The sequence below is a fragment of the Ambystoma mexicanum genome, chromosome 4q (genome assembly GCF_040938575.1).
Source record: "Ambystoma mexicanum isolate Mex_15411 chromosome 4q, UKY_AmexF1_1, whole genome shotgun sequence".
Taxonomy (NCBI): domain Eukaryota; kingdom Metazoa; phylum Chordata; class Amphibia; order Caudata; family Ambystomatidae; genus Ambystoma; species Ambystoma mexicanum.
In genome coordinates, this window is record NC_090928.1 from 1,320,024,271 (window position 1) to 1,320,042,406 (window position 18,136).

Genomic DNA, 18,136 nt, shown 5'->3' on the forward strand with positions numbered 1-18,136 from the left:
GTATCTAGTTCCTGCATTGTGTTTGCTTTCAAAATAACAATTCCCACTTTGCAGCCTGTCACGTCTAAATGGCCATCCCTTCGATAGTTCTGCCAAAACAAGAGTGATAATTATGTATGAGTCCCCAATGGGAACTGCTATGCAGTGGCTGCTGTGCTGGAGAGGTAAGGGTACAGAGACTTGTAGGGGGTTATTTATGAGTCACCAGTGGGACCTGCTGGCAGTGGGTCCTGTGATGGAGAGGTAAGGGTACAGAGACTTGTAGGAGGTTATTTATGAGTACCTAGTGGGACCTGCTATACACTGGCTCCTGTGCTGGAGAGGTAAGGGTACAGCTACTGGTAGGGGGTTATATAGGAGTCCCCAGTGGGGCCTGCTATGCAGTGGCTCCTGTGCTGGAGAGGTAAGGGAACAGAGACGTGTAGGAGGTTATTTATGAGTCCTCAGTGGGATGTGCTATGCAGTGGCTGCTGTGCTGGAGAGGTAAGGGTACAGAGACTTGTAGGAGGTTATTTATGAGTACCTAGTGGGACCTGCTATACACTGGCTCCTGTGCTGGAGAGGTAAGGGTACAGCTACTGGTAGGGGGTTATATAGGAGTCCCCAGTGGGGCCTGCTATGCAGTGGCTCCTGTGCTGGAGAGGTAAGGGTACAGAGACTTGTAGGAGGTTATTTATGAGTACCTAGTGGGACCTGCTATACACTGGCTCCTGTGCTGGAGAGGTAAGGGTACAGCTACTGGTAGGGGGTTATATAGGAGTCCCCAGTGGGGCCTGCTATGCAGTGGCTCCTGTGCTGGAGAGGTAAGGGTACAGCTACTGGTAGGGGGTTATTTATGGGTCCCCAGTGGGGCCTGCTATGCAGTGGCTGCTGTGCTGGAGAGGTAAGGGTACAGAGACTTGTAGGAGGTTATTTATGAGTACCTAGTGGGACCTGCTATACACTGGCTCCTGTGCTGGAGAGGTAAGGGTACAGCTACTGGTAGGGGGTTATATAGGAGTCCCCAGTGGGGCCTGCTATGCAGTGGCTCCTGTGCTGGAGAGGTAAGGGTACAGAGACTTGTAGGAGGTTATTTATGAGTCACCAGTGGGACTTGCTGGCAGTGGGTCCTGTGATGGAGAGGTAAGGGTACAGAGACTTGTAGGGGGTTATTTATGAGTACCTAGTGGGACCTGCTATGCACTGCCTCCTGTGCTGGAGAGGTAAGGGTACAGCTACTGGTAGGGGGTTATATAGGAGTCCCCAGTGGGGCCTGCTATGCAGTGGCTCCTGTGCTGGAGAGGTAAGGGTACAGAGACGTGTAGGAGGTTATTTATGAGTCCTCAGTGGGATGTGCTATGCAGTGGCTCCTGTGCTGGAGAGGTAAGGGTACAGCTACTGGTAGGGGGTTATTTATGGGTCCCCAGTGGGGCCTGCTATGCTGTGGCTCCTGTGCTGGAGAGGTAAGGGTACAGAGACTTGTAGGAGGTTATTTATGAGTCCCCAGTGGGATGTGCTATGCAGTGGCTCCTGTGCTGGAGAGGTAAGGGTACAGCTACTGGTAGGGGGTTATTTATGGGTCCCCAGTGGGGCCTGCTATGCTGTGGCTCCTGCGCTGGAGAGGTAAGGGTACAGAGACTTGTAGGAGGTTATTTATGAGTCACCAGTGGGACTTGCTGGCAGTGGGTCCTGTGATGGAGAGGTAAGGGTACAGAGACTTGTAGGAGGTTATTTATGAGTACCTAGTGGGACCTGCTATACACTGGCTCCTGTGCTGGAGAGGTAAGGGTACAGCTACTGGTAGGGGGTTATATAGGAGTCCCCAGTGGGGCCTGCTATGCTGTGGCTCCTGTGCTGGAGAGGTAAGGGTACAGAGACTTGTAGGAGGTTATTTATGAGTCCTCAGTGGGATGTGCTATGCAGTGGCTCCTGTGCTGGAGAGGTAAGGGTACAGCTACTGGTAGGGGTTTATTTATGGGTCCCCAGTGGGGCTTGCTATGCTGTGGCTCCTGTGCTGGAGAGGTAAGGGTACAGAGACTTGTAGGAGGTTATTTATGAGTCCTCAGTGGGATGTGCTATGCAGTGGCTCCTGTGCTGGAGAGGTAAGGGTACAGCTACTGGTAGGGGGTTATTTATGGGTCCCCAGTGGGGCCTGCTATGCTGTGGCTCCTGTGCTGGAGAGGTAAGGGTACAGAGACTTGTAGGAGGTTATTTATGAGTCACCAGTGGGACTTGCTGGCAGTGGGTCCTGTGATGGAGAGGTAAGGGTACAGAGACTTGTAGGAGGTTATTTATGAGTACCTAGTGGGACCTGCTATACACTGGCTCCTGTGCTGGAGAGGTAAGGGTACAGCTACTGGTAGGGGGTTATATAGGAGTCCCCAGTGGGGCCTGCTATGCAGTGGCTCCTGTGCTGGAGAGGTAAGGGTACAGAGACGTGTAGGAGGTTATTTATGAGTCCTCAGTGGGATGTGCTATGCAGTGGCTCCTGTGCTGGAGAGGTAAGGGTACAGCTACTGGTAGGGGGTTATTTATGGGTCCCCAGTGGGGCCTGCTATGCTGTGGCTCCTGTGCTGGAGAGGTAAGGGTACAGAGACTTGTAGGAGGTTATTTATGAGTCCCCAGTGGGATGTGCTATGCAGTGGCTCCTGTGCTGGAGAGGTAAGGGTACAGCTACTGGTAGGGGGTTATTTATGGGTCCCCAGTGGGGCCTGCTATGCTGTGGCTCCTGTGCTGGAGAGGCAAGGGTACAGAGACTTGTATGGGGTTTGGGGTTAGGGGGTGACAGTGCTGCCCCCCTGGACAGGATGAAACATGGTCCTGATGCCTGAAATGAGTGCAATAGAACCGGTATTATGTGGCAAGCAAGAGGCTGGAGGACAGCTCCATTGAGAGAGCGGTGGACTAGGAAACTAGAGTTCAAATCCCACCCTGGGTCACCTCAGCCCTTCATCCTTCCGAGCCCGATAAAATGAGTACCAGTGTCCTTGGGTAGTACTAATTGTGCCTGCCTGAAGTGCTTAGACGTCTACACCAAGACATGAAGCGCTCTATAAATTGAAGGCCAAACTTGGTAGGCATGTTGCCATACCGCTCAACCTTTTAATTCCCCGGGGCGGGTGAAAAAAGGGAGAATCTTGTTTTGGACGGGTGACAGCCCAGTGACATGAGCGGCAGGTAAGTGGCTCAGTGGGTAAATTCATTCACTCCAGGGTGGGTGACAGCTGAGAAGGGCTCCCTGGGGCAGGCTGTCAGGCCTGAGTGGGAAATTGGGAATAATTCCATAGTCAGATTTAAAGGTCTCTAAATTGTGAAGGTAATTCCCCATTTCCCCATCCAGTCCAAGATTCTGCTGGGAGCAAGGAGCGGTGCCCCCGGTTATTCCTCATTATTTCACTTCTCATTTGGGGCTCCTGGTTACTCCCCATTTCCGCCCCTCCACAGCTGTTTCTGCTTCCTGGAGCCCCTTCCTTTGTGCCTTCAGGGGAGCCCTTGGCAGGAACTATTCCGCATTTCTGGGGTGTCTGTCTCCTTTACAGACTCTGCTGGTCAGGACCCCCCTCAGGTCGACCCCCTCCCACCACCCGAAACCAGAGCGCTCCAGCCAATGAGATCAGAGGGACTGTACATCTACTAAGCCTCCGCTCACTGCACCAGTGCTGAGGTTCCAGGGCTGCTGAGGTTCCAGGGCTGCTGAGGTTACAGGGCTGGGGTGTGGAAGGCATACATGCTAACCCTCCCGCTTTAGGAGGGAGACTCCCGATTTTTAAGTGAGAAATGTTGCTATTTTTCACGTTCTCCTGCCAATAGTAATTCCTGCCTCAATGCATTCCTATAGAAAAATGTTTGCCTCCAGATTTCTTTGACGAAATCTCCCTCCCAGGTGCTTTGGAATTGTTGCCATGTATGGGAAGGGGGGCATGAAGGGGGGTTGCAATCCTTATGTGCTTTTGTTGCATGTGAGCTTGACTAGACAATGGGCCACATTACGAGTTTGGCGGTAGCCGTGCCGGTAAAACGGGCACGGCTGCCGCCAAACTCGTGACCTGCACCCGGTAATGGGGATGTACAGGGGCATTCCTCCCTGGCGGAGCCGGTCCGTCCCCATTGCCGGGTGCCAGTATAATGGCTTCCCGTCCCCAAAAGGTAAGCTCAAGATTGCCATTATATTAGAACTGAGTATGGCTCTAAACAGTGTCAGCAGCTAAGAAATGACAATGGGCCTCATTCTGAGTATGGTGGTAGTCATGGCGCTATTTGCGCCATGACTACCTCCCATACCGGTACCAACTCCGACTTGGTTCAATGGGGACTTACCGGTGTAGTCCGACCTTTGCGGGACCGGTAAGTCCCCCCTGAAAAAGCCATTCCCCATTCCCATTTGAGCCCCCATAGGGCTCAATGGAAAAGGGGAAGGAGCTTATAACGGTACCTACCGCAAATTGCGGTACCGTTATTAGCTCTGAAGTTCCTTAACTGCTCCCGTCCATAACGCCTGGTCAGACCAGGCATTAAAGGAGGGACCCGTTAAGGGACCTCGTAGTAGGGCGGTAAGGGATTACCGGCACCGGTCTCCTTAACGGTGCCCGGTATCCCTTACCACCCTACTCGGAATGAGGCCCAATGTCCTGCATGCATAGTACAGGACGTCAATGCACCTGCGACAGGTGACACTTAGATAGTGATTTATGTTGTTACCGTAAATATTTGTATTAATATATAACACTAATACTTTGGTAAAGCCATAAACGGACCTTACACTCAATACACTTGTAGTCGTCAGTAATCACCTAGTTTCAGTCACTCTAAGGTAAAAGCAATGCTCAGGAGTAAAGTAGGGTGTTCCTCATGAAATAGGCAGCAGGTAGTCCTAGTCCGGTCTGAAAGACTCCTCTGGTCCACTGCTCCTTTGGTCCTTGGCTCCCAGATGAGTCACTCTCCTCTCTTCTACCCTCCTCTGGTCCTGCCCACATCTGGGCCATTGTCCGCTGGTGAACCGCCAGCAACAAAAAACGCAAGTCGAACACTTCCTATTTCTGTGTCCTGCTTCTGACAGAAGTTCACTTTGAAATCCCTAAAATCCCATGCTTACATGATGTGTCAATGCAATCCAATTCTACACTGATTGGAAAAAGACATGGGGCCTCATTACGAGTTTGGTTGTAGTCATGGTGCTATTAGCGCCATGACTAGCACCAACCTCGGAATGAGGGCCTTGGTCCGGGTCCGGGTTCCTTGAATGAGGAATTACCGGGCCATTCCAACCTTGGAGGACCCTGTAATTCCTAATTCAAAATACCCATCCACATTCCCATTGGAGCCCCCATAGGGCTCAATGGGAATGGGGAGGGAGCTAATAACGGGCCCGTTTTCTGTCCAATATAGTGATATGAGACTGAGGGAGGGCGAGTGCAACAATAATCCAGGTCTAGGTTATTTTCCACTTTTCCACTACAAGTCCCAGAATGCAAAATAATGTAAGCCTGAAACATCCCCCATTTAACACCACCGTACAATCATCTCTTTAAGATACTCACTAAAAGAAGCTGTGTCATAAAGTCAGGTATGACAATTTTGTGCCATAAACGTCTACCTCGTTTCTATACATCATGTGATTTCCCCCTCTGCATTGTCCACAAGGCCTTCTGGGGCCTGGGGACCTCAATACCTTCAACTCTCTTTTCCTAAGTATCTTCCTTCCCGAGCTATTTGCTCATCCGCCTTCAACTCCCTCAGGGTCAGTCACTACTCCAAGCAACAAGTTGATGGTAGATCTCTCTCTTCTGCTGGGGCCTCCCTCTGGAACAGCCTCCCTGCTACCTGGAACTTGAGGAGAACCATCTCTGGGGCCGGAAGCACCTCAAGACCTTCCTCTTTGACATTATATGATATGATATGATATGGCATTTGTAACGCGCCGATACACAAGTGTTTCAAGGCGCGACGAGGCAGGGGGGGACAAGGGGAGACAGACAACGATCCTACTAGGCCAGGTGTCATTCAGATCGCGCAAGTGCAAAGGGGAGAGGGAAAGGGAAAAGTGCAAGGGGGAAAGTGAGAGGGGAAAGTGCAGTACAATGTTATTAGCATACAGCAAACAGGATAAATAACAAGGGCCAGCTGGTGGCAAGTGCGATGTAAGTGCAGACAAGTGCTGGGAAGGGGGGCTGTAGGGATACAGACACAGTCCCGCAGTGCAGGGGTTGCCATGGAGGCAGTGCAGGGGAGAGTGGCTGGGCCAAGGACCGAGAACGGTGAGTGGCCCAGTTGCAGATTCAGTGCAGTTTCAGTAGTATTAGCAGGGGAGAGGGGGAGAGAAAGCGGAGGCAAAGAGGAAGGTTTTGAGGTGCTTCCGGACCGGAGATGGTTCTCCTCAAGTTTCAGGGAGGCAGGAAGGCTGTTCCAGAGGGAGGCCCCTGCAGCGGAGAGAGATCTTCCCCCAACTCGTTGTTTGGAGAAGCAGCTGACCCTGAGGGAGTTGGAGGCGGATGAGCGAGAAGGAAGATTTTTAGGAAGAGAGAGTTGAAGGTATTTAGGCCCAAGGCCCCAGACGGCCTTATGGAAAATGCAGAGGGTTTTGAACTTGATCCTCGCAGTCACTGGGAGCCAGTGCAGTGATTTCAGTCCTGGAGAGATACGGTCCCTGGGCTTGAGGCCAAGGACAAGTCTCGCAGTCCTGTTCTGGATGAGTTGCAAAGGGCGGAGAGTAGAGGCGGCAGATTTAGATAGAGGCTGTTACAGTAGTCCAGCTTCGAGAGAACCAGGGCTCTGGAGACAGTGAGCTTCTGGGGGAAGGAGAGGAAAGGAAGGATACCCCTGAGGAGGTGTAGCTGGTAGTGTGGCTTCTTAGAGACGTCGGATATGTGAGGAGAGAAGGAGAGTGTGGAGTCGAAGATGACCCCAAGGTTTTTTGCCTTGCAGGTAGGAGCAGGAAGAGGGCCACTGCTTTCTCTCCTCCTCTCCCTCCCGCAGAACTCCTGACTGAAACTGCACTGGTCACCTGGCTACCCTCTGGTCTCGGGCCCAGGTCTCCTCTGCACCAGTTGTACACCTGCACTACCCCCTGGCAACCCATGCACTTAGGAACTATTTATGTATCCCTACCACCCCTACTAGCACTGGACATCTGATGTCTGCACTTACCCCCTGCACTTGCCACCAGCTGGCCACACTTTTATTTATTATTCATTGTCTTTATTATATATTTGTTTTTATTATATATTTTTACTGTTACCCTATGTCCTGCACTGCCCCCTCCCGACCACCCCTGCACTTTTCCCCCTCACCTTCACTTGTGCAATCTCAATGTCACCTGGCCTAGTAGGATTGTTGTCTCTGTCTTCCCTCTGTTCCCTCTCCCTTGCCTCGTCGCCCCTTGAAACACTTGTGTCTAGGCGCATTATAAATGCCATATCATAAGCAACAGAACATACACCTTTTCTGCATGTCAAGGTATTGAACATCATGTATGTAAACACATCTTTAAAAGGAAGTTTTATTCTGTAATGATGTGAAGTGGACAGAGATTTACTGGGTAACTGGTGCAGTTTAGGGTCTTTCAGTTAGGAAAATCCTTTCACAGATAAATGCTCTGTTCATAACACAATCTCTTTTGCGAGGTCATGAAGATGGTGGCTGCGCACTGGATGTGCCTCAGCCTGGCATTGAATTAGTGCATGGGCTGTGCTTGCTCATCAGGAGAACGAACATGCATGTGAACTGTAAGTGTGCACTTTAAAATAAAAATGAACTTGGGACATGGCCGGTATAGCAAGGCCAGTACCCTAGCCTTGCCAAGATCGGAGAGGCACCCCTCTCACGTCCTAACAGGGACAGATCCAGAGCCACCCCTTTCTCTGATAGGGGCGGTGGCAAGTTGAGGGGGCCCATGTTCTTGTCCCACCATTTGGTGCCAGCATGTTTCAGTACAGACCACTACTTGATTTTTGTATTGTTCATTTTTTTGTTAATTTATAACACGCTTAATACCAGCGAGGGCTTCTAAGCATGAGAGTGGGATTCAAACCTGTGTTGCACTGCGTCGTCTTGCTTCCAAGACACATGTGTTGCCCTTGAGCTATCTCCCCCTCCACAAAAATGTACTTCCAGCAGAGGAGCGGAGAGAGAGAAGTCTCAGTTTCCACCACTACGTGCATGGCAGCAACATCGCGCCCAAACTACCATTCACAGCGGCTAACCCGCGTTGCAGATAAAAGCCCTAGAACGCCAGGGACTGTTATTAGGAAAATTAACCCCCCATAAATCAAGGACTTACTTTTGGGGCATTTAGAAATACACCCCCAAACACAAACTGGAACATGCAAACACCCTCGGTGCCATTGTTGTAGTCCACGGTGCACCCATGTGAAAAAAGTGGGTGGGATTTAGCACCTTATTTCTAACCTGCATAGCATAACGCTCATCATTTACTTCACGGAAATATCTTCAAATTACTTCAAAATCTATATATATATATAAAAGTCAAAAGTTGTGTGTGGGTTTGTGGCACGAAGCGTTGTTCCTTATACAATTCCACGCTGTTTCACCAATCTGCACCAAATTCTACATAGATAACTATTAGGACCCTCTGGACATTACCGACTACATGGCATTTAACACCCCACCCTTTTCCCAGGGTTTCAGCCAAAGCCAATATTTGTTTGTGGGTTTGTGCTTTAGTGAAGTACTGTTCATTAGGCAATTCCACACTGTTTCACCGATTTGCACCACATTTTGCATAGATACCTGTTCGGACCATCCAGACATTACTGGCTAAATGACATTTGGACCACTGGATTTCAGCAAAATGACAAATTTGTTTTTAGGTTTCTGGCCTACTGACGAAGCCGTAAACCATGTGCACCGGGACGGGAAACACAAAATGCATGAGAAGCGAATGGACCTGGGAGGTGAAGGTGAAGGCAGGTAGCATTTTAGCAGTTTCAAAATGTTTGCTGCATTAGGGGAAATTACTTTTACAGAGGACTTTTGCGAGATGGTGTCTGCCAACAAAGCCGTAAACCATGCTCACTGGGAAGGGAAGAGAAAATGTTGGTCCCGACAAGAGGAACAACCTCGACAACCACATTTCAAGGTCCTATGATGCACGATTTCAGAGATATTTGCACCGCAATGCAACACAACAAACTGCCCCACACCAGGGTAAGGTGGAACCGCCACCGACAGGATCATTCCTTTTCAACAATGAACACGTTTGTTATCATGTCTGTCTACACAACCCATCTGGAGAATGGGTACGTTTGCTAGTTATTTATATATTTGGGGGTTAAGGGATGAAAGGTGGTGGGGAGGGGTTTGGGTTAAGGGTGGTATTAAAGGTAGAAGTCGGGCTGAGGGGGGACCCCCCCATAAATAAAAATTGAAGTAAAACTAGAAGTCATTTCCATGAAGTAAATTACCACAAAGTAGATTTAAAATATTTTTATTGTGTTTTGTCACATTTTATTGGACAGTCACTCTCAACTCGGGGAGTCTCCCCTCCCCCAATCAAGGTGTCACACAAAAAAGCGTTCCGCAGATTCAAATGTGCATATGCCTCCAACCTGTATGACACCATTCAGCAGATACCCTCTTCAAGATGCCCACAATTGTTTCATTGTATCTCTCAACTCCCCCTCTCGAGGCTCGGCAGTAAGCAATGTGGAATTTCTGTTTACCCCTAGGTTCTCCCACGTCTTGGTCATAACCAGCACTGCCACCAACATTCTCAGTCATCCGACCCATGAGGCGTGTGTCAGTTGAGGCTTTCGTTGCTACTTGCTCTCCTCCTCCTGCACCTTTGGCTGACTCACACCCTGACACTGCCCTCTCTAACCTTCATCTCTCTAAATCGAACACTCTGGATGTCTTTGCCCCTGTCATGAAGATCAACTTGAAACCCGATCCAAGTGCAACTGTTGGTATGATTCCGACCCTGCCGCACTTAAACGCAAGTGTAGGGTGATGGAGAGGAAGTGAAGGGCCTCGGGGCACCCCCTGACAAACTGGCCTGCCGCCTGCTTCAAAAGCAGTACAGACTCTATGTCCTCTCTAAGAAGAAAGCCTACATACAAGCCTGCATCTCTGCGCATCTAACAACTCAGCTGAACTTTTCAAAATCTGCAAGGAGCTGGTCAATCCTGCTGCATTCTCTACCTCTCCTGTTCCCTCCCAGACCCTCTGCACGTCCTTGGCCTCTCATTTTACTACTAAAACTCAGGACATCCTGTCCACCCTCTCTTCCTCTACCTGCTCTTCCTCCTCCTCTACTACTCCTGGCCTGTCTGAGGCCGTCTCTCCTCGTCCTTCTCCTCCTTTCCCTTTTTCACCCCTGATGTTTCTAGACAGGTCTGATCTATGAAAGTCTCATCAAAGCAGGTTCTCCCCTGATCATCCAAAACTATCAAGGACCACATCGACACCCTTGCTCCAGCCTTGGCTAATTCCTGCAATCACTCCGTTGCTACTGCAACTTTCCCCTCCCCCTTAAGCACTATCTTGTGCATCCCCTTCTAAAGAAGCCCTCGGCCGATCCTTTCTCTCTGGCTAACTATTGCCCAATCTCCATCATTCCTTTCCTGGGGAAACTCTTGGAAACATTAGCCATCTCCCAGCATACTGTCAGAATCCGTGATACCACCCCATTCCACCTCCTCACCTGAGTCTTCCTTTATGATGTCCAGTACCTTTTTCTTTTGGGTTCCTTTATTTTCCTTCTTCTTTTTCTCCTTTTTCTCGTGCAAATAAGGGCGAGCTCCCTCGTAGGCCACCCTGACCTATAAATATACAGGATCAGGGGGAACCTCAAGGAGCAAGCTCCCAAAAAATGTCCAGGGAAAAAGCTGATGTGGCAGAAAAAACCCTGATGAGGTGACAGTTCAGTGTGGACCGTCGAGGTGATGTCCTTGGTAGTTGAAATTTTCAGGAACCAGGAGAAAAGGAAAGTCTCTCTTTCCCTGCTGTGTAGATCTTTCAAGGATCACCCTTGACACCCAGTGGCAAGAACATGGTCTCCGGTATTTTTTCAGGATTGAACACAGTCGTCCAGGTAACTTCCAATTGTTCTTGCAGCAACAGGACGGCGTCCAAAATAACACAGAAAGTAAAAGCAGAAAGAATATATGTAGACTAGGAAAGGAAAGTAAGTATGAAAAGATGCTACAAGAAAAAAATGAAGATCAGAAAATCAGAACCAACAAGCGAAAGGTGCGAGCAGTGTGGTTTCCGGAAGAGGATGCCGAAACCGAAGAGATCAGAGCAAGAAAATACCCAGGTAAAAATATTTAACGGAGAAGATATAAATGGTGAAAACACCTAGATAAATGTGATAATCAAAGGATATAGAAAGGAACTGCTACCAGAACTAGAATGCCCAGAGGATGTCCATAGAATGGACAGAAACGGTTAGCGATTAAACCCAGAAGTAACGAAGAGTCGTTACTTCACAGGGAAATGAAGGCTGAAAGGCACACCGAAATAAAGGAAAGAATAGCTATAAGGACAGAAAGTAAGGCTGAAAAGGAATAAAGAAATAAAGCAAACTGGAAGAGAAGCGGACAAAATAGTAGGCAAGGAAAAAATGGGAGAGCACAAAAAACGCTAGTACGAATGAGGCACACAAGCAGCGAGGATCCTTAGACGGATACAGCACAAAGCATATCCGGAAGTAATCACCTATAAACATGCGGTGGCCATCTTAGGTGTACACTTAGGTGTACACTAGACCGCTGCAGCCGGTTAGTGCGCACAATTACTCCAAGTCTCCACTGATGCCAACACATACTCTACATACTCTATAGGCTTTCTGGGGCCTGGGTCCAAAATACCTTCAGCTATCCCTCTGCAAATACCTCCCCTTCTCGAGCTCTTCTCTCCTCTACCTCCAACTCCCTCAGGGTCAGTCGTTTTTCTAAGAAATGATCTGGGGGTAGATCTCTGTCTTCGGCTGGGGCCTCCCTCTGGAACAGCCTCCCTGCCACACTAAAACTTGAGGAGAACCATCTCCGGTTCCGGAAGCACCTCAAGACCTTCCTCTTTTCTTCTGCATTCGCTCCCCCTCTCCCCTGCTGATCTGTTCTCTCTTGGCTCTGTGCACCTGGCCACCCTCTCTCCTTTGGGCCCAGGTACCTGCTCATCCTGCCACCCTCCCGCACTGCCTCCGGGCCACCCCTTTCACTGGGGTCTGTATCTGTACCCATACAGCCACCCCTCACTTTTTTTCTTTTTTTCTTCCTGCACTTATCAGACCTACCCTGTCTGCTTCCTTAAACCTAGCACTTGCAAATTGCTGGCTGCATTGCCACTGTTTGTTGCCTTTATAATTTATTTATTTTTATTTATCTGTTTCTCCTCTGCTTCGCACTTTCCACTTCTCCCCCCTTCCATGCACCTTTCCCCTCCCCTGTCTCCCATGCACTTGCGCGTTCTCAATGTCACTGGGCCTAGTAAGATCGCTGTTTTGTTCTCCCCTGTTCCCCTCCATTGCCTTGTCACGCTCTGAACGCTTGTGTACGAGCGGGATAGAAATAAAATATCAATCAATCAATCTACATACTGAATCTGTTGGTTGCCTCCATGACCACCAGTCTGGCTTCAGAGCTGCCAGAAGCACGGAAACTGCTCATCTGGACAACCGTGAAGACTTTCTTTCCACTCTTGACTCTAATCTCCCTTCTGTCTCATTCTCCTTGATCTATCCTCTGCTTGTGACACAGTCAAACATGCCATCCTGCTCAATCGTCTCCAGGGCAACCTTGCTATTGCTGATCAGGCCCTGGCCTGGTTGACCTCCTTTCTCACCGACCGGCACTCTCAGGTCCAACTGGGGTCTTTCCTCTCTTCTATCTCTCTCTCTACTTGCGGTGTTCCCCAGGGGTCTAACCTCTTTCCCTGGGTCTTCAACAACTACCTGGCACCTCTTGCCCACCGCATCGCTACTTTTGGTCCAATTTCCAATGCAATGTGGATGACACTCAGCTCTCTTTCAGACTCCCCTCAGCCACCTGTGCCTCTTCTTTCATACCAAACTGTCTGGTCGCAATTCAGGAATGGTGTGCCACCAATGATCTCTGCCTCAATGCCAGTAAGACTGAGATCCTCCTCTGCTCTTTCCTGTGAGGTTAAGAACATTGATGTCATCTTCGACTCCACCCTCTCCTTCTCTCACATCTCTGACGTCTCTAAGAAGTCAAACTATCAGCTGTACCTTCACTTTCCCCCACAAACTCACTGTATCCAGAGCTCTGGTCCTCTGTAGGATGGACTATTGCAACAGCCTCTTTCTAAATCTTCCTGCCTCTACACTTCGACCTTTACAACTTAACCAGAACAGGACTGCAAGACTTGTGCTTGGCCTCAAGCCCAGGGATCTTATCTTTCTAGCTCTGAAATCTCTTCACTGGCTCCCCGTCGCTGCAAGGATCAACTTCAGGACACTTTGCATTGTCCACAAGGCTTTCTGGGTCCTGGCGCCGCTCTACCTCCAACCTTCTCATCCAAAACATCTTCATGCTGCAAGGCCAATGCCTAGGTTACACGTGCAGATGCCAGGCCCCCAGACACGGAATATGAAATCTAATGCTCATAATTCTGCTCCAGCCACGGTCTGCACACACGTGACCAAGCCCACGAGACAGAGAACCGCCAAGGTCCCACGTCTGGGACACAGGTTGCAACAACAGAGCAGCAAGATGGATGCCAGCAGCGGATGGGAAAGACCTGCTCACCAGCCATAAGCAGACCTGTCCATTGTTCGCACTAACACATAGTTGCGCATTGTTGCTAATGTCAGGTACACCGCGAGCTGGGAACAGCGGTGGTCCCAGGCTTGGAGGCTCACGGAAGGACCAATCAGAGCAAAGGGGGGCTCATTGCTGATGCATTACACTTAGCCAATCACAAAGGGTCCCCTTGTAACAATTCCAATGTAGCAACTGTTAGGGACAGCCCAAGTATGCCACCTGACCTGTTCCCTTCCACTAACATTCTTCCCTATATCATAACTATACTAACCCTACCACTCGGGGAACCAATCCGAGATGGCAATAGGTTTTGTGATGCTTTTCCCAGGTGACGCGTGTAGTGTGTCATACTGCTGTAAAAAGGTCCTGCGAGCCCCACGGGAGACGAGAGCTTGCCCGGATGCATACAGACTAAGCGTATCCCTGCCGTTACTCTAATAAACAGCTGAAGTGCCTTGCTCCTTGTGTGCGTGTGTCATACTCTCTCTCTGGGAACACGGGAGGAGTTGGGCCTCCCAGCCCGGAGGTCCGCAGACGGCTCTTCCGGCCCCTTGGATAACCACCCCAACAAGTTGGAGGCACTGCTGAGATCTGTTTGAGGTCTGCTTCCCCGAAAGCATTATTCCAGGGCCTCTTGCTGCGAGGCGGCCTGGCAGCGCGGCCCCCTCTGCCGTTGCCCCCTTTTGAGGACTACAGGACCATCGCAGAACTGTGAGAAGACCGGATAGCGCAATCCGGATATTGGCCCTCGGGAGCCGGTTTGAGAAGTATCCCGTCCGCGTTTGGCAAGTGTCCAGACGTGGTCCAGACGAGGGCAGGTGGCGAGCCGCTTTAGATGGGTGCACGCAGTCAAGCAGCCCCACACAGCGGGAGAACTTGGTGAGCATGACACACCCAACCGGCAATGCAATGTTGTGCAGGGGGTTGGAATTGTGAATAGGGTGGCGGGAGGTGTTTACAGTGTGTTGGAAAAGATTTGATAACTCAGTGACGACAGATAAGTGAGCGGTGGCTGGACAGGTACGTGAACCGTCTTTCACCGCGTCACGGAGAGAATTGGGTGGAGCCGAAAGGCACCACGTGTGATGGCCAGAAGGCATTGAGTTATTCAGATCGCAGGCACCTGTAGGGGAGAGGTGTGGTTTTCCTACGAATTGGCATTTTAGATCAATGAGTGGAAGAGGATCCTTACCAATTGAGTATTGACGCTCGTTAGGTAGATGAAGTTTCCCCATAGGAGGTAGCTAGATTGTTACCGAGTGTGGAAGATAATTGGCTGGTTAAGCTCCCCTGGCAAGGGGCGTATCACACGCGAGGTGACACAGCATGCACAGTCCCATTATAAGAGTTTATTGTGGTATTCCTTGCTCCGGTCGTAGTGAGAGGACAGCTGTGGGGTTGTGGGGACAAAGAGTTAGAATATATAGCATTCTCTTTTATGTCATTAGAGGTTCTTACCGCTAATAGTAAGAAGAGTTGGTAACGTCACCCGTAGGGCTTTTATAGGACACCACGACCGCCTAGTGTTCATCAAGGGGTGGCCGAGGGATAGTAGCGGGAGAGGGGCAGCATAGACGAAGTGGAGAGAAAGAGCCTGGGAAGCGCCGACAACACTCGATAAGGGAGGGGGGAGGTGACCACGCACGGAGAACGCCGGTCATGCTGAGCAAGGTGGACGGAAAGGGGAGGGAGAGATTTGAAGAGAAAGGAAGTGGGGTGGCTGTACAAGTACGTCACACAGGGCACGCAGCCGCAGGGTGCTTCATGCACCACGGCCATAGGGGCCCATAGACGTAAAATAAGGGGTGAAAACTAATAGAGGAAAAGAAGTGTGAATTTGCAATTGTATTACTTTTCAGCGGACGATCGGAAGTCCCCAGTTTACGGGGCCATGTAAAGAAGGTTAATATTGGTGAAAAGTAAAGTACAATATGGCAACATCGTATGGATCGGGGTCCGGGGTGTGGGGAAATGCTTTAACTATACCCCTCCAACATATGTGTATAACACTCTCGCCATATAAGGAGAACGTTATCAAATACAGTGTAGAGTGGACACAAGGAACAGATAATAAAATAACGACACCATGGCCGTCTAACGGCAGTTTCGATCCATACACCCAACACTCACTGTTGACGCACATACACAACAAGTACAAGGGGAAGAAATTAGCTCGTCACATAGAGATGTTCAATTTATGGAGAATGATCCAGGGGACAAGACCGGGAGCAGCGGGGATGTTCACAATGGAGGGACCAGCAGAAGAGAAAGGGAGCAAAGAAATAAAAGAGAGAAAGGAGAAGGAAGAGGAAGAAAGGGGAAGGGGCACGGCAAACAGCACTACACCATGTGTAGAAGAGAGCAAGACGGAGGAAGAGGGATCAAATACAGCATCTGAAGTAGAGGTGAAGAAGGAAGTAACGGAAGATATGCCTCTAGCTAAGGTAGTGTGGAAGGAAGAGGGTGGGTTGTACCCAGTAACAAAATTAAGAGAAATAGCAAGACAGCAACTGACAGCCGCTGAAGTGTACTCAAACCCCACGTACATCCCTCCATCGTATGCCGCTACAGGAAGCTACAAGAGGGGGGAGGAAGTGACGAGCACGGTATGCTCAACCTCCGCACGGGCAGGTTCGGATGGAGGTAAGAAAGGGGAGGACCAAATAACAAACATAAGACCAGAGGAATGGGTAGCAGCACAGGTGCTCTTAAAGCTGCCAGGGACATTAACAGAAGAGGAGGAACATGTAGTAAGAAGGATGACTAAGGAAGACATGGGTAACACACAAACAGAGGACGAGGTGAGGAACACGGAGGGAGATCAGCTGTCACGGGAAGAGGAAGAAATGTTGGAGGAAAGGTTGGCTGAGTTTAGGGATGCACGAAGTTCATTGATCAGACAGTTCGAGCAAGAGACACGAGGAAGAAGGAAGGAGAGAAAGGAAAATAGGGATGAGCAAGCGAGGATGAAGGAGCATATGGAAGAGAAGAGAAGGGAAGCAGAGAGGATAAAGGCAATAACTAAGAGGGTATCCCGCGCCACGCAAAGAGATATGAAGAGAAGAGAGGAAGAGAAGAAAAATGAAATGGAACTGTGGAAAAGGAAAATACTATCTGAAAGTGCCAGGAAATATGAAGAAGGTAAAGTAATATAAAGTTTACTAAAGAGAGAAAGGGAAAAACGGGAAAGGAAGGAAGAAGATGGGAAGATATTAGCGAAGGTAAGTAGTGAAGTAATAGAAGAACTAAAAAGGAAAAGAGCGTAAATAGGCGGCAAAGTAATGGGAAAGGAGGATGGTGAGTGCAGGGACAAAAGGGTAGAGCACGGTGGGTAGGAAATCTCCTTGATGAATTTTGTCGCGAGGAGGAAGACTGTTCGGCGAAAAGTGGGAAGGATGGTAAAAGGGAGAGTTATGAACATTTTCATAGTTTCTATAAAACAAAATAATTAGAGAAAACATATTTAGAAAGATGTAATAAGTGCATATTAATTAACAATATGTAAATATGTATGCAAATATGTTTTCTTAATATGCACTAATTAATATGCACTTATTACATTTTTCTAAATATGTTTTCTCTAATTATTTTGTTTTATAGAAACTATGAACATTTTCATTTTATGCACCCCTGATGAAGAGAGAAATCTCAAAACACGTTGGGTCATCACACTATGGATTAAAGTCAAGTCTGTGTGTTAAAAACCTTGTTACTGTGATTCATTTATATTATTTTATGATTTGTTGGTCTAATCGACTCACATCATACTAAGATTATATAAATGTATTTAAACGTATGAAAATCATCTGGTGACTCTATATGACAGTGTCATTCATACACTGCCTTATTAGAGTACACCACATGCTAAACTATTTTTCTGTACATACAGATCATAGATAGTGTGCAGGGGACGGGAGTTCCCCAGTTTGGGAACAACAATTTATGGCCGGTCACATGCTGCAAGTGATAAAAGGTGCTATACCCTGACCAGAATGACCATTCCTGCACCTTCACATAGACTACGTTGACATGATCAATGTATGGCAAGGGAACAGATACATGATTGTAGTGGTATGCCCATTCTCAAAGTGGATTGAGGCTGGGCCCTGCTCTCATGCAGATGCTTTCAGAGCAGCTAAATCTTTAGTGAGAGCGGTTTTCCCCAGGTGGGGAGTTTGTGAAGTTTTGCGGTCAGACAATGGCCCACACTTCGCGAATGAGATGTTTGAGCACATTACCACGCTACTTGGCATAAAGCACAAGTTTGCATGTGCGTACCATCCACAGGCTAATGGCATGTGTGAACGCCTGAATGGCCTCCTAAAGGCAGAAATAGCTAAAATACAACAGACAACTCGTTGTACTGTCTCCCCCTGGCTCTATTTGAGCCGAGGAATAGGCCAGGGTCGGATCACCAC

The 18,136-nt window shown here is 49.0% G+C and overlaps 1 pseudogene; it reads right to left on the minus strand.

Annotated features, from left to right (window-relative positions):
- LOC138467410 (zinc finger protein 79-like) overlaps positions 1-13,487 on the minus strand; it is a 33,796-nt pseudogene extending 20,309 nt beyond the window's left edge.
- Positions 13,488-18,136: the final 4,649 nt, after the last annotated feature.